We start from the raw sequence: 15,236 nt of genomic DNA, 5'->3' as shown, positions 1-15,236 counted from the left end.
TCACAACATAACCATGTAATCTGCATATTAAGTCTATGCTTCCCTAGATGCAACAAGCAAAGAACAACATGGCACCAAAACCAGTTAGCACAATACAACAATCAAAACTAGAAAGCTGACATGCCAGCCCTTAGGAACCAGCCTCAGTCTCAGTCTTAGTCTCTGACTCTGACTGTATTGAATTGAACACTCGAGCTGGAGTCGAGCTGTCCACCCCATTTTGCTCATCCGTCCTCCATCCTGGGCAATCCTTCATGAAATGCCCAACCATTCCACATAAGGAACATGCCTTTGCTCGGCATTCTCCCAGATGACGCCTTTTACACTGAGCGCATTTTGGATAAGTCCTCCAGTTCTTATACTTGCTCGAACCAATAAACGGAGGTGTCACTGTCTAAGCTCTGTGCTCTACAGTACTCTCCTTTATAATCTCATTTTATGTGCTCTCAACAGCAAGAGCCTTCCCTACCACCTGAGTGTAGGTAGAGATTTCATGCACTAGGGCAACTTTAATGCCCTAAGCTATTCTGGGATTCAATCCCTAAATAAACATTTCCTTCCGAGCTACATCCGTGGGTACCATATCAAAAGCAAACTTGGCCAACCCATAGAATTTGTTAACATACTCGGTTATAGTTGTGTTTCCATGAACAAGGTTTAGAAACTCATTCATCTTAGCAGTCTTGACTGCATCACAGTAATATCTTTCATTGAACAGTTGCCTAAATTCTTTCCAGTCCATCACAGCTGTATCTCGTGTCTGGAATACTACTTCACACCATGTCCGGGCATCATCCCGCAATACATACAGATCACCCTATCGTAACCTACCACCCCCATACTATCGAGAATGCAACTGATCATGCCCATCCATTGCTCAGCTCTGAATGGATCTAGGCCACCCTCAAAGACTAGAGGGAAGTATTCCTGGAATCTTCCACAAATAATTCCCACATGTTCTCAACCCTAGGCTGAGCCAATACTGGTGCCACTCCTGGCATATCAAAGGAAAAGGTGTTCCCTAATAGATTATGCTGTTGTTTTAAACACCTGATCTCTGCCTCTTGCCTCTGCAATCTTAATTGCACATCTATAAACATTTGCTGGAAATTATGAGGGGCAAATGAAGAACTCAAACCCTGGCTGTAATTCCCAGCCACTGTATAATCATCACTAGGTCTCATTATCTGCCTTGGATACATACCTGTTGATTGAATCTGCAGTCAATAACTTGACCTATTAAACATGATGAGCATATGCAAAAGCCTTCCCCACGGGAACAATCATACCACACTACAATCATAAACCGCTACAGTGCTAAAAACATGGCCATAACATTTGTTCATCAATCCATAACTCCTGCTCTTCCAACATACACACCATGTCTCCAACTCCAGCATGCAAATAATACATTTATATATTCATGGAACAGGTAATCATATAATCATTTCAATAGTCAAGAGCCAGACTCTATCAGAATCTCATGCTCCCTAATACAATATACAGGTAAAGCATTTACATTCTATTTAAGCTGTTAAGCACATAACCACATAAATAGTCACCATACCGTGAGTAAAGCTATCTTTATTGACGAGTGTACATGCCCAACTTATCTTCAGGAACCCTTAACCTTGGCTAGCTCTGATACCAAGTTTGTAACACCCTACTACCCAAGGACCGTTACGATGTGCATTTTAAATAATGCTAAACTCGTTAACCGAACCATTTGGCCATAATTGTGTAACTAAGTGCGATTACGGTTTAGGGTTAAATTTTTTTGTTAAGATACAACATTTCACTAAAATGTTTACTGTATACATTGGGATCCCAAAAATATATTTTAAAGGTTAATTACAATAAAATATATACAACCATCCGACCTAAGCGGCAAAATAGGGTTTAACCCTAGTTCCTCTTTAAACCCTCGGCCATGGTGGTTGAGCAGCTGCATATGCACACATCGTCACCTAAGCTTTCCAACTCAAGGATGGTCCAACTTTCTTTTGCCTTTACCTGAACCACATAGCACCCGTGAGCCAAAGTTCAGCAAGAAAACTCAATATGATCATGAACAAGTAATAACATGTCACTAAATCATAATAGGCATGCCTAGCAGTAATAACCCTACTCATGCATGCAAGAAGGTACAATTAAATGTTTATGGAGTCCTGCGCTCTGAGTAGATGACTAATAAGTCTCTCGCTCTAAGGTAGATGACTAATAAGTCTCTCTGAGGTAGACGACTAATAAGTCTCTCTCTGAATAGATGACTAATAAGTCATACTCCGTATCGATGACTAATAAGTCTATCCTTATGTAGATGATTGATAAGTCTATCTATGAGGTCCCATACTCTCCTAGCCATGAGACGTGTAGATCACCTTAGTCTTTTGGCTCTGGCACTAAATAACTAGCCTTTAGACTAGACAAGTTGTAACGCCCTGGTTACCCCAGAACAGTTACGGTGAATGTTGAACCGTGAATTTAACTCACTACCCGAGTTCTTTGGTTAAAAACATGCTTCTATGTGTTATTAATAGGTTAAGGTGGAAAACCAATCAAAAGGGAAGGATATATTGTATTTTAAACATAAAACTATTCATGGGCCCATCAAAATGTTTACAAGTTATTTACAACTCAAAATGGTCATTACTGTTTAAATTTACAACCCGCCGACCTAAGTGGCAAAAATAGGGTAAACACCCTAGTTCCTCTGAGAACTCCTTGGCCGTGGTGGTCAAGCGGCTGCATATGTACACAGCACCACCTAAGCTCTCCACTCAAGGCTGGGTGAGCTTTTCTTTCTCTTTACCTGCACCACATAGCACCCATGAGCCAAAGCCCAGCAAGAAAACACAATAACGCATGAATATAATATCAACAATGATCATAATAATCATTCAGGACTTTCAGTCCAAAATAGAGGAGTGACAGTTGGAAAAGTCACTAAAGTGGGTTCCGTTCCCATTAGCCATGTGACGATAGGGTCACCTGGGCTTTACAAATAAGTGAATCTTTCACTAGCTTATCAAGATAAGTGTTCGATGAACTAGTCACCAATATAACCTACCACATCACCTAAGCCTTAGGCCTTGGCTCCGAGTAACTAGTCCTAGACTAGTCAAGCGCTTATAAGTTTCATCAACCTTAGGGTCAGTCCGGCATTAATGCTCCTAGAGTCATTCAACCCCAATATCGATTAGATCTAATCTTTTAATTGGCCCTGCGTTCAGGACGCTTATGTCGTTCCTGACTCTTAGGTCAGTAATACACGACCAATGCCGATTCTGAATAGTCAGTACCATACACAAGTAAACAACCTCTGCTAGCATTTAATTTGAAATCCATGTCCACATTTAACAACCAACATGCCTCTATAACGATCACGCATGTCATATACAAATGGTGCAATTTTCTTACCTTTGGTTCGAGCGAGAATGAATAAAGGAACGACCCTTGAGAACAATCAACATTTTGATTCCTTAGCAGTTACCTAACCATAACCAATTGTAAATTCCATTAATGAAAATCAACAATGAAAGGGTCTTAACCTAAACCCCACTCTCGGGACCTCGAAACGTACCCACACGGTGGGTAGATTCAATACCAGGCCTTAAGGATTGAAACCCCGAGCCAAAAACCCGTAAAAACACTCAAGACGGGATTTTGAAGGAACAGAGTAGCACTACAGTGCTACTCACTAGTGCCCCAGCGCTATTCTCAGAACCCCAAACCGCCCAACACAACCCTGGGTAGCGCTATAGCGCCCACAAGGGGGCGCTGTAGCGCTACACCCAGCCAGATCCACCCCTGAAACCTCTTCCTTCGACTCCTTCAATTCCAACTCGATTCCAATGCTTCCAAACCTCATTTTTGGTGCCAAGTGAACACAAGAACCATCCCCACAAGCCCTAAGCATCACAACCACAAGAACCTTAGCCAAAAACTCCCAACAAAACCAATCATCCAACCTAGAAATCCCAACCGAAAACCAAAGCTAAAATAGAGCAAACCAGGAATTTTAATGGCTAGAAACTTACCTCAAGTTCAGATTATGATGCTCTTCAATGGTGGATCACACTCCCAAGCTCTCAAGACTTATTTCCCAAGCTTGAATCCTCAAATTAGACTAAAAAATCCAAAGAGAAAATGAGAGAAAATAGGTACGGGAGAAGGCTTTTCAATGCTCTATTTTTCCCTTCCTTCTATAGCCTTCAATGGCTTAAATCTATCCTAGGGGTGAAAAGACCAAAATACCCCTAGGTCAAATAAGGATTTCTAAAGGCTCCCAAGGGCAAAATTGACATTTTCCACCTATTTCGTTAATCATAATTAACGCTCTCCAATTCCCGCTATTCTCAATATTCTCAAACACCAATAATTCATATCATGTTACCCTTTAATTCCTGGCAACGCTCTAATCATTAAAATCACCCCGAGACTCGCCTCAAGCCCCGAACTTAAACCCAGTTATGACTAAACCACTAATTTATACTCAAAGATCTTCTCATGCCGAATAGCTCGAACAAATCCACATCATAATGTGGTCTCAACAATAGGTCACCGACATGCAAACAAATATACAATTACGCCCTCAACGAGCCAAATTACCAAAACACCCCTGTAATGAAATGTGGACCCACATGCATGCATTTAACATTATATTATAATATAATTCACATAAACATGCATATAATCAACTAATGGCATAATTAAACAATTATGGCCCTCCCGGCCTACTAATCAAGCCATTAAACCGCATTAGGGATTTTGGGGCATTACAACTATCCCCTCCTTACAGAAATTTCATCCTCAAAATTTACTGGAATAGCTCGGGATACTAACTCTGCATATCTGACTCCAGCTCCCAGGTCGCTTTCTCGACCTTGTTGTTCCTCCACAATACCTTAACCATAGGTATCGTCTTATTCCTGAGGACCTTATCCTTTCTGTCAAGTATCTGGACTGGCTGCTCCTCAAAGGAGAGATCTGCCTCAAGCTCCAGATCTTCATAACTCAAAATATGATTCACATCAGATACATACCTCCGAAGAGCTGAAACATGAAATACGTTATGCACAGCTGACAACGCCGGAGGCAAGCCCAATCTGTAAGCCACTTGACCAATCCTCTCCAGGATCTCGAATGGACCTACAAATATAGGGCTCAGCTTGCCCTTCTTCCCAAACCTTCTCACCCCTTTCCATAGTGAGACTCTAAGGAAGACATAGTCTCCCACTTGGAACTCCACGTTCCTGCTCTTGGGATCTGCATAACTTGACTGCTTACTCTGAGAAGCGAGCATCCGAGCTCTAATCTTATCAATGGCCTCACTGGTCCTCTGAACTGCCTCAGGACCTAACTATCTCCTTTCACCTGTCTCATCCCAATGAATGGGTGATTTGCACTTCCTACCATACATCATCTCATAAGGTGCAACTCTAATGGTAGACTGATAACTGTTGTTGTAGGAGAACTCTATCAAGGGTAGATACTTACTCCAAGATCCACCAAAGTCCAGCACACATGCTCACAGCATGTCTTCCAATATTTGGATCATTCTCTCAAATTGCCCATCTGTCTGAGGATGATACGCAGTACTGAACTTCAGTTGTGTTCCCATGGCCTTCTGTAAACTCCCCCAGAACTTGGAAGTAAAGGTGGCGTCCCGATCTAACACGATCGACCTTGGCGCTCCATGGAGGCACACGATCTCTTTCACATAGAGATCTGCATACTGATCAAATGTATATGTAGTCCTCACTGGCAAAAAGTGAGCTAACTTGGTGTAGCGATCCATTATCACCCAAATAGAATCATGTTGACCAACAGTCCTGGGTAACCCACCACGAAATCCATCGTGATGTCTTCCCACTTCCATTATGGGATATCCAGAGGCTGCAATAACCCTGTTGGCCTCTGATGCTCAGCATTGACCTGTTGACATGTCAAGCACTTAGCCACATACTCTACTACATCCCCCTTCATCCCCGGCCACCAATACAACGATCTCACATCTTGATACATCTTCATGGTGCCTGGATGCAAAGAGTAAGGTGTAGTATGAGATTCATCCAGAATCTCTCTCCTCATAGCAGTGTCTAACAGAACACATATCCGCCCCTTGTATCTCAACAAGCCCAAATCAGACATCGTATAATCTCTGGATGCTCCAGCCAAAACATCCTCTTTGATCTTGATCAGCTGTGGATCACTCAACTGACCCTCCTTGATTCTCTCCAACAGTGTAGACTGTAGCGTAATATTAGCCAACTGGCCCACCAGCAACTCTATACCAGCTCTGGTCATGTCATCAGCCAACTCTCTGGCTATCAGCCTCGCACTGCGAATCTGCCCCGGACCATTCCGGCTTAAAGCATCAGCTACCACGTTGACTTTTCCTGGATGATACAAAATCTCACAGTCATAATCTTTTACTAACTCCAGCCAATGCCTTTGTCTCATATTCAAATCTTTATGAGTGAAGAAGTATTTCAGGCTCTTGTGGTCTGTATAGATCTCACACTTCTCTCCATAAAGATAATGCCTCCATATCTTTTAAGCAAAGACCACAGCTGCCAACTCCAAATCATGAGTGGGATATCTCTTTTCATACTCCTTCAACTGACAAGAGGCATAAGCAATTACCTTCTTTGACTGCATCAGAACACAGCCCAAATCCTGATGAGAAGCATCGCAATAAATCACAAACTTCTCTTGATCTGTCAGGAGACTCAGAATCAGAGCTGTAATCAATCTCTGCTTCAGTTCCTGAAGCTGTTCTCACATTTATCTGACCACACAAATTTCTGACTGTTGCGTGTCAGCTCAGTCAATGCAGTAGCTATCTTTCAGAACCCATCCACAAAATGCCTATAATAACTTGCCAATCCAAGGAAACTTCTAACCTCAGAAGCATTCTTTGGCCTTGACCAATCTCTGACTGCCTTTATCTTCGCTGGATCTACCTTAATCCCCTCCTTACTGACAATATGCTCAAGAAAAGATACCTGAGATAACTAGAACTCACATTTCTTGAATTTTGCAAACAATCTGTGTTCCCTCAATCTCTGCAGAACCAACCTCAGATGCTGCTCATGCTCTGACTCAGACTGAGAATATACCAGAATATCATCGATGAAGACGATCACAAACTGGTCCAGATAATCCTTGAACACTCTATTCATCAGATCCATAAAAGCAGCAGGGGCATTAGTCAATCCAAAAGACATGACTAAGAACTCATAATGCCCATACCTGTTACGAAAAGCAGTGTTCAGTATGTCTCCCTCCTTGACCCTCAACTAATGATAACCAGAACGAAGGTCGATCTTTGAGAAAACCTTCTTACCTTGCAACTAATCAAACAGATCATCTATCCTTGGCAAAGGATACTTATTCTTAATTGTCAGCTTGTTCAGTTCTCTGTAATCAATGCACATCCTCAGAGTCCCATCCTTCTTTTTCACAAACAGAACTAGCGCACCCCAAGGTGAAAAACTAGGTCTGATAAAACCCAAATCTAGCAACTCTTGCAACTGTACTTTTAGTTCTTTTAACTCCGCTGGGGCCATTCTGTAAGGAGCTCTAGACACTGGCTTCGTCCCTGGTACCAGTTCTATCACGAACTCTATTTCTCTGTGCGGTGGCAACCCGGGAAAATCTTCTGGAAATACATCCAGGAATTCACAAATAAGTCTGGTCTCTTCTGGTCTCACTGGCACGACTTGAGTGGTATCAACCACACTAGCCAAGAATCCAATGCAACCTCCTTGCAATAGATCCCTAGCCCTCAAAACATAAATCATAGGTATGTGAGGTCCATGCACAGTACCAACAAACACAAAAGGATCCTCACCTTCAGTCTCAAAGGTGACCATCTTCCTTCTGCAATCAATGGTTGCCCCATACTTCACTAACCAATCCATACCCAATATCATGTCGAAGTCAGTCATAACTAACTCTATCAAATCCACTGATAACTCTTTGCCCTCCACTGTCCCTGGCAAAGATCTGACCAATCTCCTGGATACCACTAATTTCCCAGTGGGTAACAAAGTTCCAAACCCCACACCATAAAAATCACAGGGTCTACACAGTCTATCAATAATACTACTAGCAACAAAAGAATGTGTAGCACCAGAATCAATCAAAACATTATAAGGGGTTCCAGCACTAAGAAGCTGACCTGTAACTACTGAGGGAGAAGCCTCAGCTTCTGCTTGTGTCAATGCGAGCACTCGAGCTGGGGCCGAGTTGTCCGCTTTCCTGGGTTCTTATTTTCTGGCCTTAGGGAAATCCTTTTTAAGATGACCCACTGCTCCACATGAGAAGCAGGCCCTTGCCCTACATTCTCCCAAATGATGTCTCTTGCATTTAGAGCATTCTAGATAAGACTTCCAGGCCTCATTACCACCTGGACGACCCATTGAAACACCACGGGGCCGCCTATTAGGACCTGGAACTGGGAAGGTGTTAGGAACCTTCCTCTTCTGATCACTGGGGCCTGCACCCCTACCTGAACCCATAAATGGAGGACTTGTCCTCCTGAACTCCTTTCTGGCTGCATTGTCTCACCAGATCTTGTTCTCTGCACTCTCAGCTGTGAGTGCCTTCTCAACCACATGTGCATAGGTAGTAACCCCAGCCACAGTGGTAATACGAACATCACGAGCTAATCTGGGCTGTAGCCCCTGAAGAAATCTCTCCCTCCCGGTCCCATCAGTGGGCACAAACTCCATGGCAAACTTCGCCAAACGATCAAACTTCAAGGCATACTCAGTGACTGACAAACCTCCCTGAAGTAGCCTAATGAACTCCTCAGCCTTTGCCGCCCTGATGGCATCATTATAATATTTCTTGTTGAACGAGTCTGAAACTCTTCCCAACTCAGGGCATTAACATTTCTGGTCTGGGTAATAACCTCCCACCAAATTCAGGCATCCTCCCGAAACATATAAGTGGCACAAGCCACCCTCTCATTACTAGTCACCCTCATGAAGTCTAGGATGGTGGTAATCATACTCATCCACTACTCTGCCTTGGCAGGATCTGCACTGCCTTAAAAAACTGGAGGTTGCTGCTTCCTGAACCTTTCATATTGAGGCTCCCATTTATAAACAACCTCAGGCAGCTACTAGTCACCCTCATGAAGTCTAGGATGGTGGTAATCATACTCATCCACTACTCTGCCTTGGCAGGATCTGCACTGCCTTAAAAAACTGGAGGTTGCTGCTTCCTGAACCTTTCATATTGAGGCTCCCATTTATAAACAACCTCAGGCAGCTACTCAGCTGCTGGCACCGACAAAGGAGGTGCCTCTGACACATTAGCCACTGCAGGTGCTTGCTGTTGTCTCAAGAGATGAAGTTCTTTTCCCTGTCTCAACACTGTAGCCTGCAGATCATTAAACAACTGTTGCCAGTTTGCAGGAGCTGGCTGTGGAATTTGTCCTTGGTCATTCTCTTGACCCTGATTATTATTATTATGGCCTTGATCACTCTGGCCTGCTGAAGTATCTGTCTACCCTGGATTCATTCTTATCACTTATACCTTGCTGAAACAATAGTCAATACGGCCAGTCAGGTAGTAATAACTAAACCTCTTGCCGCCTTACGGTCCAAGAACAAGCAGATAATTATCATATTCCACAGTCATACAAATATACACAAACATATACATGATCATAGCATTTAGCACTTAACATGTATCACATAATAATTCACAATCAACAATACTAATAAGTATGTTCCAGCAATTTCAGTACTATTTAGCACACGGTTGCCGAGAATTTATTATTCAGGGCACATGTTTAACATGGTGTCTCATGCATACAGGTGAAGCATTTATACTATATTTAAGCAGTTATACATATAACTACATAAATAGTTACCAAACCATGAGTCAAGCTTGTCTTCAGTGGTGAGTGTACATGCCCAACCAGTCTACAGGAACCCTAACCTCGGCACGCTCTGATATCAAGTTGTAACGCCCTGGTTATCCCAGAACAGTTACGGTGAATGTTGAACCGTGAATTTAACTTGCTACCCGAGTTCTTTGGTTAAAAACGTGCTTCTAGGTGTTATTAATAGATTAAGGTGGAAAACCAATCAAAAGGGAAGGATATATTTTATTTTAAACATAAAACTGTTCATGGGCCCATCAAAACATTTACAAGTTATTTACAACTCAAAATGGCCATTACTGTTTAAATTTACAACCCGCCGACCTAAGCGGAAAAAATAGGGTAAACCCCCTAGTTCCTCTGAGAATTCTTTGGCCGTGGTGGTCTAGCGGTCGCATATATACACAACACCACCTAAGCTCTCCACCCAAGGCTGGGTGAGCTTTTCTTTCCCTTTACCTGAACCACATAGCACTCATGAGCCAAAGCCCCGCAAGAAAACACAATAACGCATGAATATAATATCAACAATGATCATAATAATCATTCAGGACTTTCAGTCAAAAATAGAGGAGTGACAATTGGAAAAGTCACTAAAATGGGTTCCGTTCCCATTAGCCATGTGACGATAGGGTCACCTGGGCATTACAAATAAGTGAACCTTTTACTAGCTTATCAAGATAGGTGTTCGATGAAATAGTCACCAATATAACCTACCACATGACCATAGGGTCACAACCATGGGATTCCGCTCCTTAGCCACGTGACAAGCGGTCACCTAGGCCTTAAGCCCTGGCTCCGAGTAACTAGTCCTAGACTAGTCAAGCGCTTATAAGTTTCATCGACCTTAGGGTCGGTCCAGCATTAATGCTCCTAGAATCATTCAATGCCGATATCGATTAGATCTAATCTTTTAATCGGCCCTGCGTTTAGGACGCTTATGTCATTCCTGACTCTTAGGTCAGTAATACACGACCAATGCCGATTCTGAATAGTCAGTACCATACACAAGTAAACAACCTCTGCTAACATTTAATATGCAATCCATGTCCACATTTAACAACCAACATGCCTCTATAACGATCATGCATGTCATATACACAGGGTGCAGTTTTCTTACCTCTCGTTCTAGCGAGAATGAATAAAGGAATGACCCTTGAGAATGATCGACCTTTTTATTCCTTAGCGATTACCTAACCATAACCAATTATAACCTCCATTAATGAAAATCAACAATGAAAGGGTCTTAACCTAAACCCCACTCTCGGGACCTCGAAACGTACCCACACGGTGGGTAGATTCGATCCCGGGCCTTAAGGATTGAAACCCCGAGCCAAAAACCCTTAAAAACACTCAAAACGAGATTTTGAAGGAAAAGAGTAGCGCTACAGTGCTACTCACTAGCGCCCTAGCGCTATTCTCAGAACCCCAAACTGCCCAACACAACCTTGGGTAGCGCTATAGCGCCCCCTTGTGGGCACTGTAGCGCCCCCTTGTGGGCACTGTAGCGCTACACCTAGCCAGATCCACCCCTGAAACCTCTTCCTTCGACTCCTTCAATTCCAACTCGAATCCAATGCTTCCAAACCTCATTTTTGGTGCCAAGTGAACCCAAAAACCATCCCCACAAGCCCTAAGCATCACAACCACAAGAACCTTAGCCAAAAACTCCCAACAAAACCAATCATCCAACCTAGAAATCCCAACTGAAAACCAAAGCTAAAACAGAGCAAACCAGGAATTTTAATGGCTAGAAACTTACCTCAAGTTCCAATTATGATGCTCTTAAATGGTGGATCACACTCCCAAGCTCTCAAGACTTATTTCCCAAGCTTGAATCCTCAAATTAGACTAAAAAATCCAAAGAGAAAATGAGAGAAAATAGGTACGGGAGAAGGCTTTTCAATGCTCTATTTTTCCCTTCCTTCTATAGCCTTCAATGGCTTAAATCTATCCTAGGGGTGAAAAGACCAAAATACCCCTAGGTCAAATAAGGATTTCTAAAGGCTCCCAAGGGCAAAATTGACATTTTCCACCTATTTCGTTAATCATAATTAACGCTCTCCAATTCCCGCTATTCTCAATATTCTCAAACACCAATAATTCATATCCTGTTACCCTTTAATTCTCGGCAATGCTCTAATCATTAAAATCACCCCGAGACTCGCCCCGAGCCCCGAACTTAAACCCAGTTATGACTAAACCGCTAATTTATACTCAAAGATTGTCTCATGCCGAATAGCTCGAACAAATCCACATTATAATGTGGTCTCAACAATAGGTCACTGACATGCATACAAATATACAATTACACCCTCAATGGGCCACATTACCAAAACACCCCTGTAATGAAATGTGGACCCACATGCATGCATTTAACATCATATTATAATATAATTCACATAAACACACATATAATCATTTAATGGCATAATTAAACAATTATGGCCCTCCCGACCTACTAATCCAGCCATTAAACCGCATTAGGGATTTTGGGGCATTACACAAGCGCTTTTGTTTTCATCGAACTTAAGGTCGATCAAGAATTTCATGCTCATGTTGATTAGATCTAATCTTTTTGGCTTGCGTTAAACACGCTAATACCGTTCTTGACCTATAAGCCAATACCATACGACCAATGCTCAATACTACTGCCGAACTTGACTAGTAAGTCCCAGCTTCACAGTCAATACTGACACCATTGCCAATTCCTGACTCATAGGTCAATTCCATTCGCAAGTAAGCAATGCAACTAGGCACATGTCATATGTCAAGTATCCAAATGTAGGGCATTCAACATGCTTACTCACAATCACTAGCATAATTATGACCATGCACAATTACAGAGACTCAAGCTCTTATCAATTCCATATTTATAATTTATGTCATGCCCTAATCACATGTATCTTATGCATTACATGCATCACAAACTGGGTGCAGTTTTCTTACCTTTGGTCCAAGCACATGTTACCAATAAATGAGCCACAAGCACAATCCTGTTTCCAAGCCCCTAGCGATAACCTAGTCACAACTATAATATAAAACCTCATCAAAATGAGTTAATAAATACTTCCAGACCCAACCCAAGCCTCCGAGACGTCGAATCCCACTCAACTGGGTAGTAGGATCGATCCCAGACCCTTAGAGTTAAGTTCCCATGACTAAAAACCAAATATAGGCAAAATTTACCTTAAGCATCGCAGCCCCCCAAACCCTATGGCGTGGCCCGTCTCCAGACAGAAGTCAGTCTCTTCTCTGACTGTGCCAAGCGTCGCAGCGCTCCAACACTATGCTGCGACCCTACCTGCATATCAACCAGCCTCCTCCTTCTTCAAGTGTGGGCTGCAGCGCCCAAGAACAGGGTCGCGGCCCAACCACGAACCGAGCCAAAAACCTCGTTTTCTCCATTTAAAAGCCTTCCAAAAACCTACCCAAACATATCCAAATCCCAAAATCAAAGTTCCCAAACATCCCCATGATCCAAAACCAACAAAACCCAAGTTTCAATTCATTCAAAAACTCATCAAAACACAAAATCCGATTCAAGCTTAAAAACTTAGAACTTAGAACTTGGATTACCTCCGATTGAGTTGTTTCCCAGCTAAATCCTTCGGCTAATAAGCTTCTAATCTTTCCTAGAATCGCTATGCCTCGATCCTTGCCTGAATCTGAGTCCTAAAACTCAAGTTTCCTTCGAAAATGTGATCAGGTGTCGAAAATGGAACTTTGAGGGAGAGAGAACGTTTTTTTATTTCTTAAGTGGTTACTTAAAGCTTAATTAACCTCAAGCACATCCTAATGCTCGGGGTCCCGAAAATGCCCCCGGGGTAAAATAGTCAAAACTTCCTGAATTTCCCCTTGATCTCACTAACTCCCAATTTATCTTCAAATATTTATTCTCATTACCCAATATCCCAGTAATGTACTAAATACCCCTTGACTCACTCCGAGTCAGGTATAAATCCCGTTGTGACTTTCCCACTAGCTTGCTTCCTAGGATCATCTCGTGCTGAGTAACCCTAGCATAACCAAATAATAATGAAGCACCACACATATACCACATATATGCCAAATATGCCCAAAATGGCCAACATATGAAAATTGCCCAATTAAACATAAATTGGCCCACATGCATATTTAATACACCGAAATATGCATATCAAGTCATATTATGATGTTATTCACATAATGATACACATAAATATCACATAATCATATAATTCCAAGATTTTCTATCCTGGCCCCCTAATCAAGGCCTTAAGCCTTATTAGGAAATTTGGGTCGTTACAATAAGTATAGGCGATATATCGCCTAGGGTAGGCGATATATCGGCTCTCGGAGCCATTTTTGAAACTTTGTGGATTTAAATTAGAAACAACCCTCAACAACCTAGATCTGCTCCTAAACGTTTTGACCGAGTTCTGGGCATTTTTTGAACCAAAAATTCAAATTTATTCAATTTATATTTATTTATCTATTCATTTTAAAAGGGGTTAGTTTCACTCCTTGAACTCTATAAATAGGACCTAGTACTCAAGCCATTTCATTCATTATTCAAGCATTCTTCAGAGGCTCCAAGCTGCTAAGTTTATTCTAGAAAGAAAACCCTAGGGTTTGGGATTTAAAAGCTTTTCAATCTAAGCTTTTCCTAAACACTTGGGAAGTAAGATAGAGTGACATTTCGGTATTTGAGGTGTAGATCGAAGTTCTAGTCTATCAAGGTATTCTAATCCTCAGATTTAGTTTCTTATAGTTCTTTTATTTTCTTCCATTTTCTTTCAGATCCTAACTTGATTTTATGTCTTCTTGGTTAGGTATTTAAGTTCTTGAAACTTAAGGTTCTTCGGTACGTTTCTATCTTGATTGTTCATCTCCTTTTCTTTAGAAATTCATGATTCTTATTGTTGATTTTAGGAGTTTTCCAATCCCATTCTTGTCTCCATTATCCCGGTTTTTGGTAAGGAAAATAGGTTAGATTATATGTGTTATGATATGTTTATATGCTATGATATGTTATGTGCTATGTATATATGTATGAATATATGTTTTATGTTATAGTCGCTTGGGGCTTATAGTTGCTTAGATAGCAAACCCCAAGATTTTTATCATTATTGTGGTTTAGAGTTATGATTTACCCTACCTCGATTAGTAGACTGAGGACCTAGATGGTTTTATCACAAGCTATAGTAATGAGTTAATGGACATTAATATTATAGTCCTATATGATATACGTTTTTACGTCATATGTTTTATGATATAGTCTTATAATTTATGATATATGTTTTTAGTAGAATTTTTCTTGATGGCTATTAGGCTCATTCATTTTATTTTA

The sequence above is a fragment of the Humulus lupulus genome, chromosome X (genome assembly GCF_963169125.1).
Source record: "Humulus lupulus chromosome X, drHumLupu1.1, whole genome shotgun sequence".
NCBI classification, from domain to species: domain Eukaryota; kingdom Viridiplantae; phylum Streptophyta; class Magnoliopsida; order Rosales; family Cannabaceae; genus Humulus; species Humulus lupulus.
The sequence above is the reverse complement of the archived record's forward strand: the minus strand, read 5'-3'. Positions refer to the sequence as shown.